Genomic DNA, 24,337 nt, shown 5'->3' with positions numbered 1-24,337 from the left:
ACGAAAGGGGAGGAGGAGCCTTCGATGTTGACCGATGAGCCTCTAATTGATGTCCAGATTGATCATTTGAGACTAGACCGAACCACAAAAGTAGGTTCAGGGCTTGCAAAGGAAGAAAAGCGCCAGTTAGTTGATTTCCTTTCTCAAAACGCAGATGTGTTCGCTTGGAGCCATTCAGATATACCGGGGATTGACCCCTCTGTCTCTTGTCATTCCCTTAATGTAGATTCGAGCGTTAAGCTTGTACGGCAGAAGTAAATGAGGTTCACCCCGGAGCGCAACCAGATCATCACTGATGAAGTTGATAGATTGCTAGAAGCTGGGTTCATCAAAGAGGTGCAATATCCGTCCTGGTTGTCGAACGTGGTTGTAGTGCAAAAGAAGAATGAAAAGTGGAGAGTTTGCATTGACTTCACTGATCTGAATAAAGTCTGCCATAAGGATAGCTTTCCACTTCTAAAGATTGATCAGATGGTGGATGCTACAACTGGATATGAACGACTGACCTTTTTGGATGCCTATTCAGGCTATAATTAAATCCCAATGGATCCGAACGATGAGGAAAAGACCTCTTTTGTCACTAAACGAGGGATCTATTGTTATAAGGTCATGTCGTTCGGTCTGAAGAATGCCGGAGCTACGTACCATAGGTTGGTCAGCAGGATTTTCAAGAATCAAATGGGCAAGACTGTAGAGGCTTACATCAATGACATGGTAATAAAGAGCAAACAGAAGGACCATCATTTGTAACATTTGCAAGAGGTGTTTGGAGTACTGAGAAAATATGGAATGAGGTTGAACCCAACCAAGTGCTCGTTCGGTGTAGGATCTGGGTAATTTCTTAGCCACGTAGTCAACAATAGAGGGATTGAAGTTAGCCCAACCCAAGCAGAAGTTCTACTAAAAAATGCAGAACCAAGTACTTTCAAGGAAGTACAAGCTCTCACCAGATGCATAGCGGCACTGAGTAGATTCATTTTTAAGTTTTCAGACAGATGCAAGCCATTCTTTGATACAATAAGAGGTCACGGAAAGCAATCTTGGGGGGATGAGCAGAGGCAAGCATTGACCAAGTTGAAAGAGTATATGCAAAACCTACCAGTTCTGACTGCCCCAAAACCAGGTGAGAAGCTTTTCCTTTACCTTGGAGTTTCCAAAATTGCAACTAACAATACGATATGAAGAGGGTAAGCAGTTCCCAGTTTTCTATGTCAGCAAAACACTGACCAAAACCGGAAAGAAGGTATTCGAAGGCCGAACGAATAATCTTGTCTTTGGTAAATGCAAAGAGGAAACTCAGACATTACTTCGAATCCCATCCTGTAGTCGTTCTGACCACATTTCCCATAAGGGTGATCCTGCATAAGCCAGATTTGTCTGGACGAATGACGAAGTGGGCAATAGAGCTGAGCTCCTTTGACATAACGTATGAACCCCGAACATCCATCAAAGGGTAAGCGGTGGCTAATTTCCTACTAGAGTATGAGGCGGTAGAGCCAGAGGAAAATCCTGAAGACTCTTCATGGAAGCTTTTCGTTGATGGTTCTTCGAATCAAATGGGGGTAGGAATTGGGGTCAAGTTATAGACACCAGAAGTCACCACGCGGAGCCAAGCGATCAGACTTAAGTTCAGGGCGACCAATAATGAAGCAGAATATGAAGCACTACTGGCTGGGTTGAAGTTGGTCAAGGAGCTAAAGGTCAAAAGCTTAGTCATTTTTAGTGATTCGCTGCTTGTCGTTCGGCAAGTGACTGGGGAGTATGGAACCAAGGATGAAACAAGGAGGCATACCATTTAGCTGTTATGCGCAAGGCAGAAAGTTTTGATTATATCAAGTTCATCCAATTGCCGAGGGAGCCTAACGAGGACACCGATCGATTGGCATGCAGTGCGTCGAGTTCTGGGGAAACACTGACAAGGGTAATTCCAGTTGGTGTGTTATGCCAGCCATCTATCCTTGAAGAACCATCAAGTTCAGATCCTTGGTAAGTGAATGTCATACCATATGAGCCGAGCTAGATAGATCCAATTATGACATATATATGAGATGGTGTTTTGTCCGAACAAAGGGATGGAGCAAGGAAGGTTAGATCGAATGCTGCAAAGTATGCCATAGTACACAACCCGTTGTATAAAAGGTCTTTCTTAGGACCTTACTTGAATTGTGTTATCCCCACGGAAGCTTAGCAGATACTGCGAACCATCCACGAAGGAGTTTGTGGAAATCATTCAGGGGGGAGGTCTCTAGCGCACAAAGCGATGACACAGGGGTATTTTTGGCCAAACATGTTACGAGATACAGAGGAATTCTCAAGAAGATGCAATAAGTGCCAAAGGTTCGGACCACTGATCCACCAACCACTAGAAGACTTGCATGTAATGGCCAAACCATGACCTTTCGCACAATGGGGGATGGATGTACTTGCGACAGACTACTTTACCAAATGGGTGGAGGCAGAACTGTATCCCAGCGTGACTTAGACTCAAGTGAGGCGTTTCATTTGGAGTAATATCATCTGTCGATTTGGTGTGCCGAGGTCAATTATTATGGACAATGGGACTAATCTTGATAGCAAGCAAGTGAGGGAGTTGTTAGAAGAATATGGAATCAACCAAAAGTTAGCAACAGTCAGCCATCCACAGGCAAATGGTCAAGCTGAGATTATGAACAGAACGATCTTTGCTTGCATAAAGAAGAAGCTTGAAGAAGAAAAAGGGAAATGGTTGGATGAGCTCCTGAACGTCTTGTGGGCATACAGAACAACTCTGAGAGGACTGACCGGAGAAAGCCCATTCGCCATGGCGTATGGTACTGAGGCAATAATACCGGTTGAGCACCTAGTTCCCACTATTCGAAGCTTAGCATGGAATCAAGAGCAGAATGATCACATGTTGAAATTCATCCTCGACCTGCTTGAAGAAAAGAGAGATGCAGCGGCAGTAAGGCTTGCATTATATCAGGAGATGCTTATGAACAGTCACAACAGAAAGGTGAGGCATAGGGACTTTGCACCTGGTGATTTGGTTCTAAAAAGAAAGGTTGGAATTATTAAGAAAATGGTGTCACTTTAATTGGGAAGGACCGTATAGAGTTGCAGAAGTCATAGGAAAGGGGGCATATGTCCTAGAGACCATGGCTGGAAGGTTTGTAAACAAGCCATGGAACGCCACATCTTTGAAAAGGTATTACCAATAGAAAATTGAGTATTGAGTTCCAGTCTGGGCAATGTTTATTTCCAATTATGTGCTTGCAAATGTATAAAACCTTAAAAGATCTATAGAAAGTATTTTTTCTTCCAAAAAGGTTATTGAGCGCCATGCACTTAAGCAAAGTAAGTGGCAGCTGGCACAATGAGCCGAATGTCAAACACTTACTAAAAATAAAAAAACAAAGTGGCAAATGGCAAGTGGCATTCTGGCCGAGCGCCAGACATTTAAGCAAAGTAAGTGGCAGCTGGCACAATGAGCCGAACGCCAAACACTTACTAAAAATAAAAAAAGCCAAGTGGCAAGTGGCATTTTGGCCGAGCGCTAAGCACTTAAGCAAAGTAAGTGACAGTTGGCACAATGTGCCGAATGCCAAACACTTGCTAAAAATTAAAAAAACCAAGTGGCAAGTGGCATTCTGGTCGAGTGCCAGGCATTTAAGCAAAGTAAGTGGCAGCTGGCACAATGAGCCGAACGCCAAACACTTGCTAAAAATTAAAAGCCAAGTGGCAAATGGCATTTTGGCCGAGTGCCAGGCACTTAGTTAAAAAAGTGGCAGCTGGCACTATGAGCTGAACGCCAAACACTTGCGATAAATGATATTCAGAGGTGACAATGAAATGATAAAAGCATTATGAGATAATAATTGGTCAAAAAACATTCATTTCATTGAATTCATAACCAGTTTACATTTACAAAGACTATTTTGATGAAATAAATATAATGCAAAAGAAAAAGATACATATACAGGATTTTATTCAGTCCTGTTTATGCCTTCGGTCTCTTGACAGCTCTTGGAGTTCTCCTTACCGTCGTTAACTGTACTCTTCCCATGGGGAGGAGAGTCAAGTTGGATGATTGCTCCATCTTGTTGGATTCTGCCCTCAGCAGCTGGTGCAGGGGGAACCATGGTGGATAAAGGAGGAATGTCCAGAGGTTGGACAGCCGAAGGGATAGAAACGACCCCAGAGGCAACAATCTCTTGGCATTCGTCAAAGATGTTCTCGGCAGGAGTAGGGTCTAGGTCAGCATAAACTCCTGGGGGATTGATCTTCAGTTCCTTATCAACATCATTTGAACCGACGTAGGAGCTGGTTTGACCCTCAATAGGAAGACGGTCGTCGTAACCATCCCTGCATCCCTCGGCATACCGGAGGGCTCCGATCCAGGAGAAGCGACCATGCAGAGCCGTAACTCCACCATTAACCTTGCCAATGACGCCGAGCAAGGCATTGTGCTCGTCCAGAGCCCTCTTTTCAAAAGCCTGTTGCTCTGCCTGTTCGTCACCAAGCAAGCGTTAGAGATTTTCTCTTTCAGCTTTAAGTGTTTCATGCTCGGTTTGTAGGACGCTCTTCTTAATTTGAAGGGTGTTCCTGTCATCCTGAAGGGAGTCCGCTTCTTTCTTCAGAGCATCCCTTTCATTCTCAACTTTATTCAGTTACCCCATCAGTTCAGCGTTTTTGGTGCTGATGATTTTGTTTTCTTTTTTGGGCTGAGTTAAGACCATCGGCAAGCCTGTGTGCCTGAGCATTGGCTGATTCAATGTGCTTCTGCATTGCCATCATGCCAAATAGAGTCTGCAAGCAGATGCACGAATACTAGTTAAGCCGAATGTATATCCAGAAAAGTTAGAATATGAAGACATTTCTAAAGTAACCAAGAGAAGGGTAGGGAATTACCTTTATAGTAGCCAAAGGAAAGCGACTGAACACCTTTTTCTGAATCAGAACTTTGGCAACTTTAATGTCTTTGGGGGACCACAGGTGTTTGTAATAGGCTATAGTGGTTGGGCCTTCTTTGAACATGGTCTCGTTTGACTTAACAACTGATCCATCTGCTCGGATAAATCAGGGGCTCTATGGAACCACTCTAGAGGGAGAGGCGGTGGCTGTGCTAGACCTAGAGGGAGCAGTTGGTCTGTTTTGGGAAGGTGTGGGCACGCTCGGCCCAGAATTTCGAATCCTTCTTGTCAGAGGAACATCATCAAGACTGGGTTCACTGTCAGGCTGAGGCCTTTTTCCTTGCTCCTTGTCCTGGGCAGATATAGTGATGGCAGGGGGATTGCTGACTTGAGGAGCGGTGTTCGAGTTGGCAGGTGAGGCAATGATGATTGGGTTAGCAGCCACTACTTTCGGAATGGTGCTGGAGGTAGTGGAAGAAGAGGATGCCGAAGCTGGAGAAGAAGTAGCTGCAGAAGCAGTAACGACCCTAGGAGGGTCCTTTTTCCTGCTGAAGGAAGGAATCCGAAGTTGACTCATGGTGCTGCTAAGGAGTGAGATGTCAGCAAGGTTCTCGGACACAAGAAGATCGGAACAGGAAAGAACGTTGTTCAGAACGTATTCCTTCCGGTGATTGATCCTATCCCTGTAAATACCGTAGCTTAATTCGTTATAAGGAATACCTAGGAAATGACATAGAAAAGTGCAGAAACGAGGAGTGTAAACTTCACAAGAGTAATCACTTTTGTGGGTTTTGAATTTCTGGTATGAAGAGACAGAACATTCACCAAAGGCGGTCAAGATAGGGTAATCCTTAGCAGCCGGAGCAAACCAGGCCCCTCTAACCTAAATTATGTTATTTTTCCAACTTTTCTCCGAGTCAAGTTTGTCCTTACAAATTGACTTCTTCTTGATAGGGTAAAAATGATAATACATGTCATTCAGCCTGATCTTACTGACGTTCTAACAGAGGAGAAGATCTATAATATCTAGATCCAGACCACTGTCAAGGTTCAGAAGTAGCAGAACGGACAGAACCCTAAGAAAATTGGGGTTCACCTGAAGAGGGGAAAACCCCAACCTATTAAAGACATAACTGAAAAAGGATGTAGAGGGAATCTAATAACAATTAGATGAAGGAGGGAAAAAAAGATCTCGCCGGGAAGAAGGCCGGCGCTAGTCCTAATATCCATGCTCCTAAGGCACTCCCTAATGTGAATGTCACTGGGAAGTTGAAGTTTCACGCGAAGAACATCTAAATCAATGGGCATGGCGAAAGCGAGTAGAGATCACAAGGAATTATGTAAAGTTTTTTTTTTAAAAAAAAAAAGAAAAAGAAGAAGATGAAGGAAAACAAAACTAACCTCGACAGAATTGAAGATCACAAAAGCGCTGTAGGACAACTGAAAAAGGGAAAATCTTGTGCAAGAATTCGCCGATGAGGATTTGATTTTCTTGGAAGGGCCAAACAGTAAAGTTGATTGATAGCGATGTGTGATAGAGACAATAGATAGATGTATGAGTGCAGGTTCCTTGGTTTATAAAGAGAAAGTGGACCCAAAAGCCAAGATGTCAGGAAACTGAAGAGTTTTCGAAATTCAAAACATTGATTCTTGAGCCGACCACTCACTCCCCCCACATGATCATCTTAAGCCGCCGAGTCATGATTGATTACCATTAATAATCACACCCTAATTAATTAGGGAGTGATTATGGGGGCAGTTGAAGACACCAAGTACGGCGCAGATTGGATACGGCCCACATGACACAAAATGGGTCAAGTAGGTGATCCTGGTCCGAGCCAACTAATCTCAAGCTAGGCCCAAGATTGAATAGTGATGCTGAAGGCCTGCTAAAAATAATCGAGCCTATGTCAAGGGAGGCCCGGAACATGGCCCAGCGCGAGGAATTAGTTAGGAAACCTCTAGGACCATTATAATAGTCTATAAATAGACTGAAAATAGAGGGAAAAAGGGGAGAAAAATTCTTGAAGTGTAATGAAACTCTGTTAAAATCAAGAGAGAAATTTGTTGCATCTTCATAAATATTCTTGAACACGGACTCCAAGATATGAAAAACAGCTCAATTACTAAAATAACACAACACTTACAATTAGAGATACTCATAGATTAAATCAAAAACCTATAATGAGCCTTATATATATATATATATATATATATATAATTTAAAAACTAGTTATTTGGAGAATAAGAAAAACAAAATTTTAAGACCAAGGATTAGGGGAGTCTTTTCCCCAAACAGGGCCTTAGGTAACAACTTAAATCTGGTAAGGCTTCAGGGGTTGTGTTGAGATATTTTCTTTTTAATAAATAAAAATAAATGGTAATAGTAATAAATTTTGTGCGGTGGTGAGAAAGAGAGATTATTAATATTATTTTTTAACACCTAGAGAGATTTGAATAATAACATAATTGTTTATAATCACATTAAGTCAATTTGATAACCATTTTCATTCATCGAAGGTCGAATTTTGACCGCATTTATTTGGAGATGCATTAAAATTTATGTCTCTAGATTAAGGGGGATTGAGCCCTTTAAATGAAAAGAGAGCCTTAAAAAAGACTATGAATGGATGAAAGCCAAGGCAAAATAAGAACAAATTGGCAAATAACCTTTTACTTCCACTCCCAAATATATTATATATATATATATATATATATATATATTTTTTTTATAAAAAAAGAAAATAAACAAATAAACCACCAAACCAAACACACCCATTTGTCTAGTGGGAACGAATCCTCAATTTTCCTTTTCCATTTCCATTTCCATTTAGACAAATATTTAAAGCAAACATTGATGAGTTCTTAATTTAAGGAAGCATTTGAAATTTTTTGACATGTGCACTGTAGAGACTAAAATTTTAATGGATTTTTGTTTTGACGAATTGACCCATCAAATATGGGTTTAATATTTAATTGAATTATTTAATTGGCACAAGCTTGGTCCACTTAAATTATTTAATTAGCCCAACCTAGATGATTAAATAAAAAGATAATTATTGCTAATAAAATATATTTAGAATAATTATTTTATAAATAATCATCACAATATAGCCAGCCTGGCCCAGTTATGATTTTGTCCTTATCAGGAGAGGACACATGTCATTATCCTTTTAATCCAAGAAGCCTATAAATAAAGGCTTAGAGGAAGGAGGAAGGGAGTCTAGAAATTGAGAGACTCAAAATCTAAAGGGCCAGAAATCCAGATGTAGAGAAGTTGAGAATTCTAGAAATCTATTCTAGAGAAATACAAAAGCTTTGTCGACATTCATCCCCAATATCCAAACCTGAAGGCGAAGAGCAACAAACACATCAAATCGTGCCATTCTTCATCAAAATTCCACGGTGATCAACAAAAAGCACAACCAAAGCCGTGCCGTTCTTCATCAAATTCAACATATATTCTGAAGGCAAAGAACAACAAGCACAACCAAAGCCGTGCCGTTCTTCCACAAATTTTCTGAAGACGAAGAACAATAAGCATATCCAATCCAAAACCGCGTTGTTCTTCATCAAATTTAACAAATTCTCTCTGAAGGCGAAAAACAACAAGCACATCCAATCATCAAATTTAACAAATTCTCTCTCAAGGCGACGAACATTAAGCACATCCAAAGTGCCGTTCTTCCTCAAATTCAAAAAAGAACAACAAGCACATCTAAATCGTGCCGTTCTTTCTTCGTGATTTAACAAGTTTGACGAATCACCACACAACACTGTCCGAGATCAAGCTTTGTCAACCCTCGATCAGAAATCATCGACTATCTTCTCCAACTATAAATACTTGAAGAAGATTGTCAACAACCCGATTCAAAATCAAGCTCCAAAAGCCCTTGAATCCAACCAACAAAGGAGATCGAATTAGATGATACATTCTTTCTTTTGTAAAGAATATCTCAGAGGATTCTATTCAAATTTTCATAAATTAATAAAATTCTATTTGCTTCATATTTTGTTCTTTATTTGCAGACTACGAAATTTGTGTGTATATGCACGCTCAAGCAATTACACAGAAGAAGTTGAGGCATCACTTTTCCCATCTAAGTGGCAGATCAAACTACAAACTGGTTTTACACACACACACACACCATATACAATATATATGCTGATTGAAAACATTACTTGGGACTCTTTGTTTTATATTCCTGCTACTAAATTTTTAAACAGCTACAAGAAGCTACCTTATCTATGATAGTAACAAGATTGGAAGAGTACTAGTAATACCATTAAGACAAAATCAAGTAATTTCACATAAAACTAGTCAATCCATTGAACCATTCAATCCACGCATGCTTGCTGTGATAAGGCAAAATGAAGCATTCAACACCAAAATTGCGATTTAGTACATTTCATTAGATGAAAGGATGGCCTCCGTGAACTCTTCATTGGATTCAACAGCACCCATTGAATCTGGTAAAACTGTAAAAAGCACGACTCCAAATCCATACTTCATCATTTTCCACAATCCGAAGTCATTCCCATACATGTCAAAACGTGGTGAGGTTCCCATTGTAATGCTGCAGGGATCCAAGAACTGTCCTAGTTGGTATATGAAGGGAAACTGAAGCCATGCCTCTCCCCTCTCTTATTGCATTATCATTGTGATTAATCGCTTGATGTAATAGTGAAGCTGCCCACCCAAGACTGTATTCAAACAGATCTCAAGCTGTGGCGATTCCTCTCACCTTCTGGATTGAATTTCCAAAGTAGTCTTGAGGATATGGTGGGCTGTTATTAATAGCCATTCTATAACTGGTCTTTTGGTCAGGTGGTAGACGGCACACCCGTGTCATGGACCTCAAAACATGTGCCAACAAAGCCTACAAAGAGGAAATGTTGCTGGACTTGCATTCTGAATTGGCCTTGGCTTTGATTTTTACTATGGACTCTGTCACCTCAGCAAGGGTGCTTCATGTCTGCTAATGAACTGATCATGGTGGGTAAAGGGAAGACTGATATGCTTGTGAATTGGTGGGTGGGAAATGGTAATAGTATTATGTCCTTGTGCTTTGAAAATCTCTGACCATGCCTTAAAGAAATGCCACAAAGATGTCCCATCTACGACAGCATGGTTCATGGAACATCCTATAAAGATGCCATCAACAAGCTCCATTACCTGCTAGAAGATAACAAAAAAGTTACATTCTTTATAACAGTTTAAAGTCTTTAAATAAATTTTTTTATAGATGATGCGTCGTCTATAAGTAAATATACACTTTGCTAATATCCTAAGAAGCACGGACACGGATACGGGACACGGATACGACACGACACGGACACGGCGACACGGCAAATCCAAAAAAATTAGGACACGGACACGGCGAATAGTGTATATATATATATATATATGATGTAGTACTTTAAAAATTACCGAGTGTTACTATTTTTCATCAACCTCACAATGGAAAATATATACAAATCATAACTTATAACTAATAAACTATAAAAGAACAATGTTGCAGAGTTATAAAACCAAATAAAAAACAAGATATTAGAATAATAACTAGTATCATTTAATCATCATTGCAACTTTACTCCAAATACAAAAGCATAGACTGAAAGGACTATTAACATTCATGATTGTTTAACATTCAATACTGTACTGTTAACACTTAACATTCACAAAAACCTAAAGGCTAGTCCCAAAAAAGATACAAAAACAAGTCAGTGTACTATCATCTATTCCCATCCATCATTTGACCTAGGACTTTACCATTTACAATACCAAAAGGGTAGTCCAAAAAAAAAAAAAAAAAAGAACATATCAGCATTCATCTATTGTTGTTCATCATCAATTGTCTCGTGAATCTCATCATCATTAACACTTCCATCATCGGTAAATAATACCGCCTCTAATTCTGGCTCATCAAGTGAGAGGTTTGCAACCTCAAGCACCCCAACATCACCAAATGAATCAAATGCATCTCCTGCAATATCCCACATCTTAGTTCGTCCTTCATTGTACTGTGGGGTTCTCCTTGACAGAAGACGGAGATTACTATGAATGAAAACCAAATCTTCAGCCCGTTGTGGCGCCATCTTGTTCCTTCTCAATGAGTGAATAAAAGAATAAGTACTCCAGTTCCTCTCACAACATGAGGAGGAAGAAGGCTGGACAAGCAACTTCAAAGCTAACTCTTGAAGCAAGGGACCATATGAACCATGTACAACCCACCAACTTTTAGGATCCATGGTATATCTATCACATATAGAATCACTCTCCCCAAATTCCCCCGAGTTTGATGAAAAATTAGCATACTCCAATTGGACTTTTGAACGCTCTTGTGGGTCACTAAAGTATTTTTTAAGGCACCTTGTTCTCTCTCTTGAGACCTCTAAATCCTTGTGTGGTGGAACTCGACTTTGGTCTTCACTAAGCCACACATCACTATAGTACCTACAATAAATAAGAGAATGCATTTAATTCATAATTTAATTTCCTTAATTCTAAACTAAGATTAAAACTTCTTTAGCTTACAAATTAATATCTAATGATTTACCTTGGATTTAGGGAATGTGCCAAGCAATGAAGCGGAGTATTGTTCTTGTTCCAACGAGCTACAAGTATCCCATGCACCACTTCATAAAAGGAAGAACTTTCACTTTGTCGCTTTCTTTCATACCTATATATTGCCATCTTCACTTTTTCAATCATTGTATCCCACATATCATAAACTAAGTGAAGACAAGGCTTATCGGTATCACAAGCCCTTAGCATGTCATAAATAGGTGAAGTAAAGGAAAGGATATAATCAATCTTTCCCCACCATTGTTCATCCAACAGCTTCTCTCTCACATAATCTGCCTTTCCTACATCATCCTCCTTATAGCAAGTCCACTTGTCACTTATGACCATTGCTTGGAGACCACCTTTTATAAGTTTAAATCTTTTCATCATCACAATAACAGAAGCAAAGCGTGTCTCTGCAACTGAAAGCAACTTCAAGCTGACAAACTCATTGAAAATAGCTAATCTCATTGAATGGTTCATGATGAAATTCTTTATTATTGTAACCTCATCAGCATAATCAAGAATCCAACCACACTCTGCATATGCAATTTCATTCTTTTCCACATTTTTTGCAGCACAAATATTTTTGAGGGCAAGATTAAGAGTATGGACCACACAAGGTGTCCAAACAATGTGAGGGAATTGCCCTTCAATTAGTTGTCCAGCAGCCTTGCAATTTGGGGCATTGTCTGTAATTACTTGGATCACATTTTGGGGGCCAACCTCATTTATGACTTCCTTCAACAAATTGGAAATGAAAAACTTGTCTTTAATTCCACCGGAACAATCAACAGCTTTCAAAAACATGGGACCTCCTTCTGTCATAGCCATAAAATTAATTAAAGGCCGCCTTTGTGGATCACTCCAACCATCACTTGCAATGCTAACACCCTTTGCCTTCCATGTACTCCTAATTGGTTGCAATAATCTATCAATATTTGCCTTTTCTTTTTGAAGTAGAGTGGTTCTCAATAGATTATAACCCGGAGGCAAATAACCTGTCAGAGGATTATTTGCAGCATAGTTGTATGAACTCACATAATACGGGTTTCTTGCTAGATGAAACGGCAATCCTGCGGAATAAAACATCCTAGCAATCTCTGAGTACAATTGTTCCCGAGCCTCATTATTAAATGCCTTCCCAATGGCACCCCCACTTGCCTTTCTTTTCTTTGGTACATAAGCCTCCTGAGTGAGACTAGTAGTACCACCCAATGATGCACTAGACGGCGGCAAAGGAACTTTTTTTGGTTTAGAATTTTTAATTCTCAATTCGGCTTCTTCAATTGCTTTTTGCATTTCTGCAATATTCTGATATGTGACTTTTGGACATATACGAATACCCATACCAGTGTTCTGCAACAAGTGGGCTTTAACTCTTGTATAAGACCCCCTGAATTCGTTATTACAAAAGTGGCATTTGAATAAAAAATTTCCTCCTCCACCACCAATTTTTTCTAATTGTGTGACATAGTTCCAAAGTGGTTTGTTATCATCTTGTTCGAATTGAGGAGTACAACTAGCAACTGATGTAGACAATGACATGTCTAATTCCCTAGACATAAAAAGAAAAGGAAAAAAATCCATACTTACAGCAGTCAGCAAAGAAAGAACAGTCAGCAAAGAAAAAATAAATTCCTATTTGCTACAGATTCATAAGTCATATGCAATAGCTGAAATTAAATCAAAGATGAAATCCAATTCATTTACAGGTCAATAAGTCACGACTCACACAAGCTAAAATTTAAAGCAAGAATAAAGACAACAGATAAGAAGAAGAAGAAGCAGAAGAAAGAAATTAAGGTCTGTAAAAAGGGAAAAATACCAGAAAAGAAGAAGACGGATTTGTGAAATGGGGTTAGTGGAGGGGGGGGGGGGGGAGGAGAGAGAGAAAAGAAAAAGAAAGAATTTGGGGTTTTGAAAAAGGAAAACAAAAAACAAAAAATAAAAAATAGATGAAGAAGAAAGAAACTGGGGTTAGTGAAAAACGGGGGAAAAAAAAAAAACAAAGGAGAGAGAAAAGAAAAAGAAAGAAACTGGGGTTTTGAAAAAGGAAAACGAAAAAAAAACAAAAAAAAAAATAGATGAAGAAGAAAGAAAGAATCTGGGTTTGTGAAAAAGGAAAAAGAAAAAAAAAAATGAAGAAGAAAGAAAGAAACTAGGGTTTGTGAAGAAAAAGAAAGAAAAGAGGAAGGAGGAGGAAGAAAAGAGAGGAGAGAGAGAGAGAGAAAGAGAGAGAGAGACTGACCTGGAGGCTGGAAGGAGTCGCTTTGATCTGCAGCAGGAAGTTGCAGAGCTTCGTCGTCAGTTTGAGAGAGCACAACCCCTGTCCTTTGAATCTGATCTTGTAATAGTGTAATGACTGCCTTAAATATCTATCTCTTTTGTTTAAAATTACATATTAACCTTGAAAGTTTAAAATTATTATGTTCTGACCACATAAGTAAGTAAATAACTTTATATATTTGTACTTTAACCCAACTTTCTTTTAAAAATTATCTTTTAAACCCCCAAAAATAAGACACGCGTGTCGGACACACACCCTGGCGTGTCGGACGCGTGTCCGTGCCGTATCCGTGCCGTGTCCAATCCGTGTCCGAAAATTTTAAAAAAATAAAAAATTCCAGACACGCTTTTTGCCGTGTCCGACACGTGTCGGGCCGTGTCCGACGCGTGTCCGTATCCGACACGTGTCCGACACGGATTCTTTGCCTATTTCGGAGTGTCCGTGCTTCCTAGCTAATATCATAACCTTTTGGAGTCACCTGAATGGATAACAGAGACATGGGGTGATCGTTATGATTAATTGCCCTGTCATGGTCAAAGAATGATTGGGCAAGTAGAGGACATCACTAGGTGAAAGGATGCTTGACACAGTTAAGCCCACACCCGCGTAGATGAATTTGGCACTGGCACGCAATTGATAAGTATAGAGCAACAATGTGGATAGGTGACCAGCAAGCGGATAGAAATGAACAAGAGCAAAAGAGAGAGACACTTTGAACATTTCTAGGAGAGGTTTGATGGGGTTTGCTTGATCATCCACTGCTTGAGGCTTGATGAAAAACAGACCCTTTTGGATGTAATATATTGAGAGCATAGCTAAGTCCCATGGTGACAAATTAATGGGTTTCTTTGACTTATCCGCTATATATTGTGGCTTGATAAAACACACAGAGATGTGTTAAACAGTTGGAGCACTCGTCCTGAAAGTTGTGGATTAATTATTCTCCTCAACTTTACCTATCTGGTTTTTAAAACTAGATTAAGCTTATGGTGCACACTACGAATCTGAGGTCAATTGACAACCACATAAGCCAAAATTCTGTATTGCTATTAGATCCGTTGTTTAAAGCTCTTAACCGTCTTGGAACCATTCTCAGGCCTATTTAGTCAATCTAAGTACTGTATCACCATTAGCTTTAGTTTATTAAATAATTCTGCAAAGTGCTTTTTTCACATGCGGCTTCCCCTTTTTCGTCAAATCTTAGTTTAGAACTGCGGGGTCGTTAGCTTTTGACGCTGTTGCCAGTTGCACGTATGGAGATTTGGCTATTGTGCATAACTAATCATTTTATATGTTGAAAGGCTTCTTAGGTTTAAAAGCCTATTTCAGGGTCCCCAAAAGCCCTCCCAAACACTACCCAAGTATTACACCAAGGAAGGTTGCAATTTTCAAACAGTCCTGCTCCTTTTTCGCTGCCTACAAGTGTTTGCTTTTGTTGCTTATAGTTTTTGCTTATAAGTGTTTTATATAGTTCAGATGGACTAACAATTTATAGTTCTCATAGGGAATACTCTATAACTGAACATTATTAAACGCCAAAATAAAAGGTATCTAATGACAACAAAATTGAATGACAAAGTGTCTAACTTGTATCTCCCCCTTGCAATGGAGGTTGAGGCTTCAAGTCCCTATGGTGATAATGCTCGTTTCTCGAAGTGTCTAACGTGTACCTCCCCTTCTCACATTGGAGGTTGAGGCTTCAAGTCTCTATGAGGCAATAGTTGACCCTGCTAATGACAAGCTGCAACATGCTTAGATAAAAATAAATAAATAAATAAAATTAAAATAAAATTTGTCCTCATGAGTATCCTCATATGATGGTTTTCACACCAAAATGAAACCATAACAAAGAATTCATGGAATCTTAGCAATCCTCACAAAGGACAGACAAAAAAATTGAGCAGTCAAATATGCTTTCAATAACTTAAGTAATGCTAAAATCAACTCCAGATACCAAAACAAGTATCCTCACCACCACATGCACACAAATTTTATCAACTTTACTTAGAAAATTAGGTTATCATTCAGGGACAGAGAGGTAAGTTGGTTAGCTGGGCTAATAGATTGTTGTTTAACAACGTTCCTTAAGACCTCCATTGCCTCAGCAACTTTTGCCTTCAAAACATCTGGTGATTCAAGCAAATGCAAACCACTGTCGGGTCTCTAGAAGCATGCCTGAATGCTCATACTCTAGCTGATCCACCAAAGTGTACAAATTTTCAGTAAGAAAATTCTTCATAACAAAAACAATTGAAAAGGCAAAGGAAACAGCCTCCATTCCAAACCCCATTTCTCCTTGCGCTTCTTCAAAACCCAATCTAGAATAAAAATACTACTGCCACAAAATTTTCAAACATGACTTTCCAAAGTTGAGATAAAGTGACAATAAAAAAAGTGCCAACTTAATTGGCATAACATATGACAGTTGAACTTGTCTCTAATCTAAACAATATGCCTAACAAGATATGACATGCAGGAAGTGAAGTAATGAACACAAAATACAACCAGATTGTATTCCGATCAAAAGAAAATCAATAAATTTTAAATATTATCCCAAGCAAGTACACTTGGACAAAGTTTTGATGCATATTGCCTCCTCAAAAAGGTCACACTCACGAATAAGATATATCATATGTACAACGTTGGGACTAGACTAATGTCTTGTTATACAGGGGTGGGTCAGGCAGAAAGCTAGGAGCTTGCAACAGCTAAATTACAATCTCAGGGCAAGCTCATATTGAAATGTGGCTGCCACCTTTCAATGTAGGGAGTGAAGCAAGTGGCAGGAGCTATCTATTCAATCGGGTAGATGGCAAGCGTATTACTCTTCCAATTTAGGGACATCATAGAGTAAGAGCTATGGAGTATTATCCGGAAAGAAATGCACAGTTTTACAGCTGCCGTTAGTCTTATAGAAAAACCTAAGACTCCATGTGAAAAATAAATTGCTTCTACTATATGGGGTAAGCTTCATGATGTAGCATAGATTCTTAGATTTTATTTTATTTTGGACAAATAGTAATGAAGTTTCAATTGTTTAATGTGTGTATATCTAGTGCTGTCATGATCGGTGTGTTCACATCCATTAAACTAGTTCATGCCACATGCATGATTGTTTGAGTGGTATAATATTTTAGACTCACCAATGGACCATTAGCCCAATGGTATAAACTCTTCTACCTCAAAGGGGAGGTGAGAGGTTAGAGCCCAGTAGTGGGCAATTTGTGAAATGTTTGCGTGAGTACTTACCTATCCAAAAAAAAAAAACTCGGTCAAGACTTAATAGGATATTTACAAATAAACAAGAGGAGACCAAGAGTTAGGATTTCAGGGTTCTGAATGTATATACCTAATTTTAGTACTTTTGAGTGGTAAGTTGGGTATTGTGATACCCATCGATTTTAGAGCAACGGGTGATCAAGTCCGAGCACAGAATATAAGGAATATCAAACAATTAATAATTAAACAAGCATTTAAATACAAAAAGAATAATAAATAAATAAATAATAAGCTGAAGGGAAGTAAATAATAAATCCTTATTTTTAAAAAATACAAAATAAATAATAATTAAAAATCTTATAATAAAATTCTACAATCCTCTGATACCAGTAATTAATTAAACTACAACTCGGGAATCCATTCTGTGGACCCCTAATAATATCCTAACTGAAATAACTGAACGGAAATAAAACTAATAACTAAAACATGAAGAAGAGTCCTACGTCGAGTCGGAAGAGTGAATGACTGTCTCTACTTGGTACGAACAATCTCTAAGACTGGAATTGACGAACACCTGAAAAATAATGGTGGGTCAGGCCCACAAACAAGTTATAATCTAGTACATCCCAAACAGAAACCCGATACACGTACACATCCTAATTAATTCAATAATAACGAAATAGTCTATATATAGATATATACACACTAAAGGAACCTCACTTGACTATAGAGTTGTCTCAACCTGAATAGTAAACAATATGTAAAACGCGCATATAGTGGACATGAGTACCTAGACCTACCAGGATATACAACTACACTATATCTAGTTACACATCCGTGACAATATACGCACCCTAACCACTAATCCTGAGATTCAAGCTCATATCATGGCGTATAATTATATATGTAAAATCCGTCATATCCAACCATTAAAATAAACTATCCAAATATTATTTTAATAATATGTCATCCAACTATTCCGTTGATCTGACAGGAAAATAATTAGGACTTAACTTTATTAGTTAATCAATTCCCTTATATGCTCCCATCCCATAATGGTGCACTAATCCATAAGATAATCACATAAAGGTTTCCATATCCATATAAAGATGCAAACAACATCTACATCTAATAATCCACACAAATATGATATAAATCATATATACATCTTTTACATTTAATTAAGCAAAAATAACAATAAGTATTATGCATTTAATTTATCTCATAAGGAAATTAATATACTTCTCATTTAATTGTACTCCTCCACAATTTGATTAAATTTATTTAAATCCAAATAATTGATTTAAATAATTTAACTCAACTCTGTTTAATTAATTTAACGTTTTAACTTAAATTTCATACTTAGCATGAGTACTTTAAATCATGCAACCCAATTATTAAGAAATCTATTTAAATTAATTAAATATTTCATATAGATCCATCAATTCAAAAATAACAAATATTAATTTAATATTCCAACTTTAAATAAATTAACATTAAACTATTTAATGCATAACTATATTTTTTTTATACCAAATTGATTTATTTCTAACCATATCAATATTATATGTTGCCTCGTTCGGCATGTATGCCTTATGAAATACATGAAGTTCTAAATTTCCAATTTAATATTCCAACTTTAAATAAATTAACATTAAACTATTTAATGCATAACTATATTTTTTTTTATACCAAATTGATTTATTTCTAACCATATCAATATTATATGTTGCCTCATTCGGCATGTATGCCTTATGAAATACATGAAGTTCTAAATTTCCAATTTCATCACGTGCACCCCTTTATACATACAATCAGTTTGTGATTTAATAATGTCAAACTTTATGTTTATATTCACAAATTGATTCATCACCTCGTTCGGCGTGCATCCTTTATGAATAAAACCAAAATTTGATTTCATAAACTTATAGCATTCAAACTGATTCATGCAAACAATCATTCGCGTCATTCGGCGCACACTCTTTTGTTTTCAAGACAACAAATCAACATATGTCCAAATTGATTCATGTTACAATTAATTCATGTGTAAAAAAAAAAAAAAAAAAGAAAAGAAAAAATAGATAAATTAAAATAAAAACCAAGGCCATCAACAGTGCTAAGTTCAGCGGAAGAGAAGAATTAAATCCCATTATTAAAATATGAATTTAAAATTTCAAATTAATTAATAAAATTTGATCCAATTAATTTATTTAAAGAACCTATAATTAATCTAACATGCATAGAGTACGAATTAAAGGAGAAGAGAATAATTAAAAGTTGCCTTTAGGGATTTGATAACAACCCTAACCTCCTTCTTCCTCTTTCTCTTCCTCCTTCTTCCTTCTTTCCCTCTCTCTAACATATTACGTGATTAATTTCTAGCTCCTTTTATTAACCTATTGTTATATATTTATAAGCTACATAAAACAACCTAATCTTTTTCCCAATCTAAGTTAACTTAACAGAGAAAAATAATAAATATTAAAATATTAAAAAGGTAACTAAAATATATGTTACGTATAATTTATGTATATTCCTTTTTATATATAATATATAAATATACATCAGATTATTACTAAAGGACTTTCCTTATACACACACACACACACACACACACACATATATATATATTTATATTTATTATATATACATATACAACTATCCATGGATAATTATCCGTACCCATTAAACCCCTTATCCAAGTAGTCTATGGGACCTAATTGGTTGGTCCATTACTACTATCCATATCCAATTCCTTAAAAAAAATAAAAATATATAAAATAATAAAATAAAAATAAAATAATTAAATTCCTAAACAAATATAAACCATCACATATAATTTAATTTAAACAAAGAAATCGAATACACATAATGTTAGTACACAATTTAATTTAAACAAATAATTCAATTAACACATAAACAATCAAATCAATTAATCAAGTAAACAATTAGCCAATAAATCATATAAACACTTAAAATAACTAAAAAAAATACCGAGACTATCCTTTTAAAATCAGGGGTATTATATTCTTCCCCCTTAATAAAAGGAATTTCGTCCTCGGAATTTGCCCTCACCTTCTTCCACTATTTCTGAAAACTGTGAGCGAATGATATCCTCTCGTTCTTAAGTAGACTCAACCTCATTATGGTGACTCCACTCGACACGTACTAACGATATGACCTTATTGTGAAGAATATGATCCTTTCGGTCTATAATACGACACAGTGGCTCCACATATGTTGCATCCAGTTGCAACTCAATCTCACCCACATCTATATACTGATAACGATTCTCATCTCGTAAAAATTTTCGTAACATGGAAACATGAAAAACATTGTGGACTTGATGTAAGTGGTCCGGAAGTGCTAACCAATAAACTAAAGCTCCAACCCAATTCGTAATTATAAAAGGACCAACAAAATGCGGTGACAACTTCCCTTTCTTCCCAAAACACATTACTCCCTTCATGGGAGACATTTTGAGTAAAACCTGATCTCCAACCTGAAACTCTAATGCACGAGTACGACGATCTACATAACTCTTCTGCCTACTCTAGGCAGTGTGCATACGATCCCTAATATAAGCAATCTTCTCAGAGGTATCCTTAATGAACTCAGGACCCAAAATCTGCTATCTCCAACCTCCATCTAACAAACAGGAGATCTACACGGTCGACTATATAATGCCTCAAACGGTGCCATACCAATAGTCTTTTGAAAGCTATTATTATATGTGAACTCCACAAGTGGCAAATACTCCTCATAGTGGCCTTTAAAGTCAATGACACAAGAACAAAGCATATCCTCCATTATCTGATTAACCCTCTTAGTCTGTCCATCAGTCTGTGGATGATAAGCAATGCTAAGATGCAACTCTGTACCTAAAGCCTGCCGAAAACTCTTCCAAAATCCTGACACAAAACTCGAATCCCTATCCGATATAATAGATAATGGTATGCCATATAACTTCACAATCTTTGTAATGTAAAGTCTCACCAATTGTTCCGAAGTGTAATCAGTGCGAATAGGCAAGAAATAAGTTGATTTGGTCAACTTATCAATGATGACCCAAATGAAATTGTGATTCTTAAACGAATTAGGCAATCCATCCACAAAATCTATAGAAATACTCTCCCACTTCTACTCTGGTATAGGTAGTGGCTGTAGTGAATCTGGCGGTCTTTGGTGATCAATCTTGACCATCTGGTAAGTACTACACTTAGAGACAAAGATAGCAATGTCCTTCTTCATACCTGCCTACCAAAACTACCATTTCATATCCTGATACATCTTGTCTCTTCCTGGATGAATAGAAAACTCAAAATGGTGAGTCTCAGTCATCACATCCGTCCTCAAATTATCAGCAGAAGGTATTACTAAACGCCCTTTGTACCTCAAGCCTCCATCAGTCCCCACATGATAAAATGGAACCTCCCCAGAAACTATCTCTACAACCTTATCAATGCATTGCTGATCTGTGAGTTGTGCCTTCAGTACCTTTTGAATGATAGAAGGTGTAACTACCATACAAGCCATAAAAGCATCAGACAACTCATCAACTGTCTTCAAAACATCCCATTCAATAACGAATAATGCAGGAAGGCTAACATAGGGTCTGCGACTGAGCGCATCTGCCACAACATTCCCTTTCCCTGGATGGTACTGTATAGAGAAATGATAGTCTTTCACAAACTCTAACCATCGGCGCTGTCTCATATTCAGCTCCCACTGAGTGAACAAATACTGCAGACTCTGTGATCACTAAATAATTTGAAGGACTCTCCCAATAGATAATGCCTCTAAATACGTAAGGCAAAGACCACAACTGCCAATTCCAAATCATGTGTTGGATAATTAAGCTCATGAGGCTTAAGCTTACGAGATCCAAACGAAATTGATCATTCCTCCTACATCAAAACACACCCAAGACCTTGCAAAGAAGCATCTGTATAGACAAGGTACTCTATCCTACTCTGTGGTATAAACAGAATCGATACAGAAGTCAACTTGCTCTTTAGCTCATTAAAAGCTTTCTGACAGTGTTCATCCCATACAAACCGTACACCCTTCTTAGTTAAATGAGTGAGTGGTCCCGCTATCTTCGAGAACCCCTGAATGAACCTACAATAGTATCCTACCAATCCGAAGAAACTCCGAATCTTTGTAGGTGAAGTAGGCTGTCCTCACTTTACCACTGCTGAGACCTTGGCTGGATCTACCGCTATCCCCTTCTCTGACTCTACATGACCCAGAAACTTCACTTCTAGCTGCCAAAATTCACACTTCTCGAATTTGGCATATAATTGGTGTTCACGAAGCGTCTGTAACATTGTGCGAAGATGTCTAGCATGATCATCCTCCGACTTAGAATATATCAAAATATTATCAATGAATATGATGACAAATTGATCTAAGTAAGCGCTGAAGACTCTGTTCATTAAATCCATGAAGACTGCTGGTGCGTTAGTCAATCCGAAAGGCATGACACGAAACTCATAAGAACCATATCTAATGAGAAACGTTGTCCTAGGAACATCTTGCTCCCTAACCCGAAGTTGATGATATCTAAAACGCAGATCAATTTTAGAAAAATAGGTAGCTCCCTTCAATTGATCAAAAAGATCATCGATCCTAGGCAAATGATACTTGTTACGAATAGTAACCTTGTTCAACTCCCTGTAATCTATACACAGGCAAAGTGAACCATCCTTCTTCTTCACAAACAAAACTGGCACTCCCTAAGGTGAAGTACTCCTATGAATAAAACCCTAAGTGAGTAATTGCTGAATCTGATCCTTTAGCTCTCACATCTCTACTGGTGCTATCCTTGTGACGACCCTGGATTTTTCAACCTAGTGTGTCCTGTGATGACCCGAACTGGATCCAGAATGCGGAAGCAAAAGATGAAACAATGGTCTTTAGAGATACAACACGTCTCTAAGATACCAATGTGACACTCAATGAGGTCACAGAACCCAAAGGAATAAATGCGGAAGCGGCGTTTTAAAAACGGATAAGAATGAACCTAGGGGCAAAATAGTCATTTTCAACATAAAAGTGGGTACTACCAAGCACACCATTGGAAAAACAACGAAAAATTAATCAAGCTCAAAAAAAAGTTCACTTGATTTGGAGTCCGGATGAAGAAGATATGGCTAACGGAAGAAAGAAGGGCAAAAAAGTCAAAAGGAGCCAACCCTAGAACATCTAACCAGTTAGGAGAACTTTCTAACCGGTTAGGAGGCTAAAACAGAGGGCCACAAAACTGCCCCAAGTCATCTAACCAAATACGAGATCCCTCCTACTTGCACACTTGTACTACAGCTTTGCAAAAACCTAGCAGCAAGGGTTTTTCGATAAAAAAAAATTGGGTTTTTGAGGGCTAAGACGACATTTTTTAGAAAAACACAAAGAAGAAAACCCCCTCAAAATTGAGTTTTCTACATATGAGTAAGAAAGGAATAAAAAAAAACTCACTGTAAGATGCCCAAAATGCCCCTCCATGAAATCAGGTCATGAGGGTCCAAAAAGCTGCTAAACGCAAAATTGAAAACTGAACTTTGTGATGGATTTTCGGCACCAAGACGACATTTTCTGGAAAAATACGAAAAAAAAACCTCATCTGAAATCACATTTTCTAAGTGACCATGTTAAGACTGGAATTTATTTCCTGAAGGAAAACCCCAAAATGCCTCTAATATGCAAAGAAACTGTAAAATGAGTCCATAGGAAGCTCATTTCACCAAAGAAGATGTTTTCCATAAAAATGATCATGTACGCAAAAGTAACCTTCCTAAAGGGACGCGCTACAATGGTCCATGGCTTAAAAATATCGCCGATGCAAAATACGACCCCCCAACGGCCAAAATGACAAAAATGGAACAAAAACTCGGAATTTAAAATTATGAAATGGTTTTGAAATGCCATTTGGCCCTTGGCCACACTTCATACATGATAAATGAATGCTAATGGATGAATTTCATACACAACGCACGCTTTGGTGCAAAATAGCATACTAAAACGCATGTTTTTCATATATTCTCAGTAAAGGCAAGATTTAACATCCATGACATATATGCAATTCCAAAAGAAGTTTGGCCCTTGGCCTCATATCATACACATAAAATGAGAATAAAAAAGTGTGCTTAGGCACACGTTACAAGTTTAGAACTAAATATACACATTTGACATATAAGGTTACAAATGGCTTTTCAAGCCAACCTTTACAAGAATTGAACCCTTCAAGTCCTCAAATCATCCAAGCATAATGAGAACCTCTAACCTTGAATCCTGTACCTGAAATATACCCCAGTAACTTTGGGGTGAGCAACATAAAGCTAGTCGTAAGAAATAAGCATGCATCGACCTAAC

General features: G+C 37.8%; 1 pseudogene; it reads right to left on the bottom strand.

The window, feature by feature from the left end:
- Nucleotides 1-5,064: 5,064 nt before the first annotated feature.
- On the bottom strand, nucleotides 5,065-14,641 carry LOC132277580 (protein ENHANCED PSEUDOMONAS SUSCEPTIBILITY 1-like; annotated as a pseudogene).
- Between the last annotated feature and the right edge of the window lie 9,696 nt (nucleotides 14,642-24,337).

The sequence above is a fragment of the Cornus florida genome, unplaced genomic scaffold, assembly GCF_030987335.1.
Source record: "Cornus florida cultivar Cherokee Brave unplaced genomic scaffold, ASM3098733v1 CherokeeBrave_3.0.0_Hap2_Chr10, whole genome shotgun sequence".
Taxonomy (NCBI): Eukaryota; Viridiplantae; Streptophyta; class Magnoliopsida; order Cornales; family Cornaceae; genus Cornus; species Cornus florida.
The sequence above is the reverse complement of the archived record's forward strand: the minus strand, read 5'-3'. Positions and strand labels throughout refer to the sequence as shown.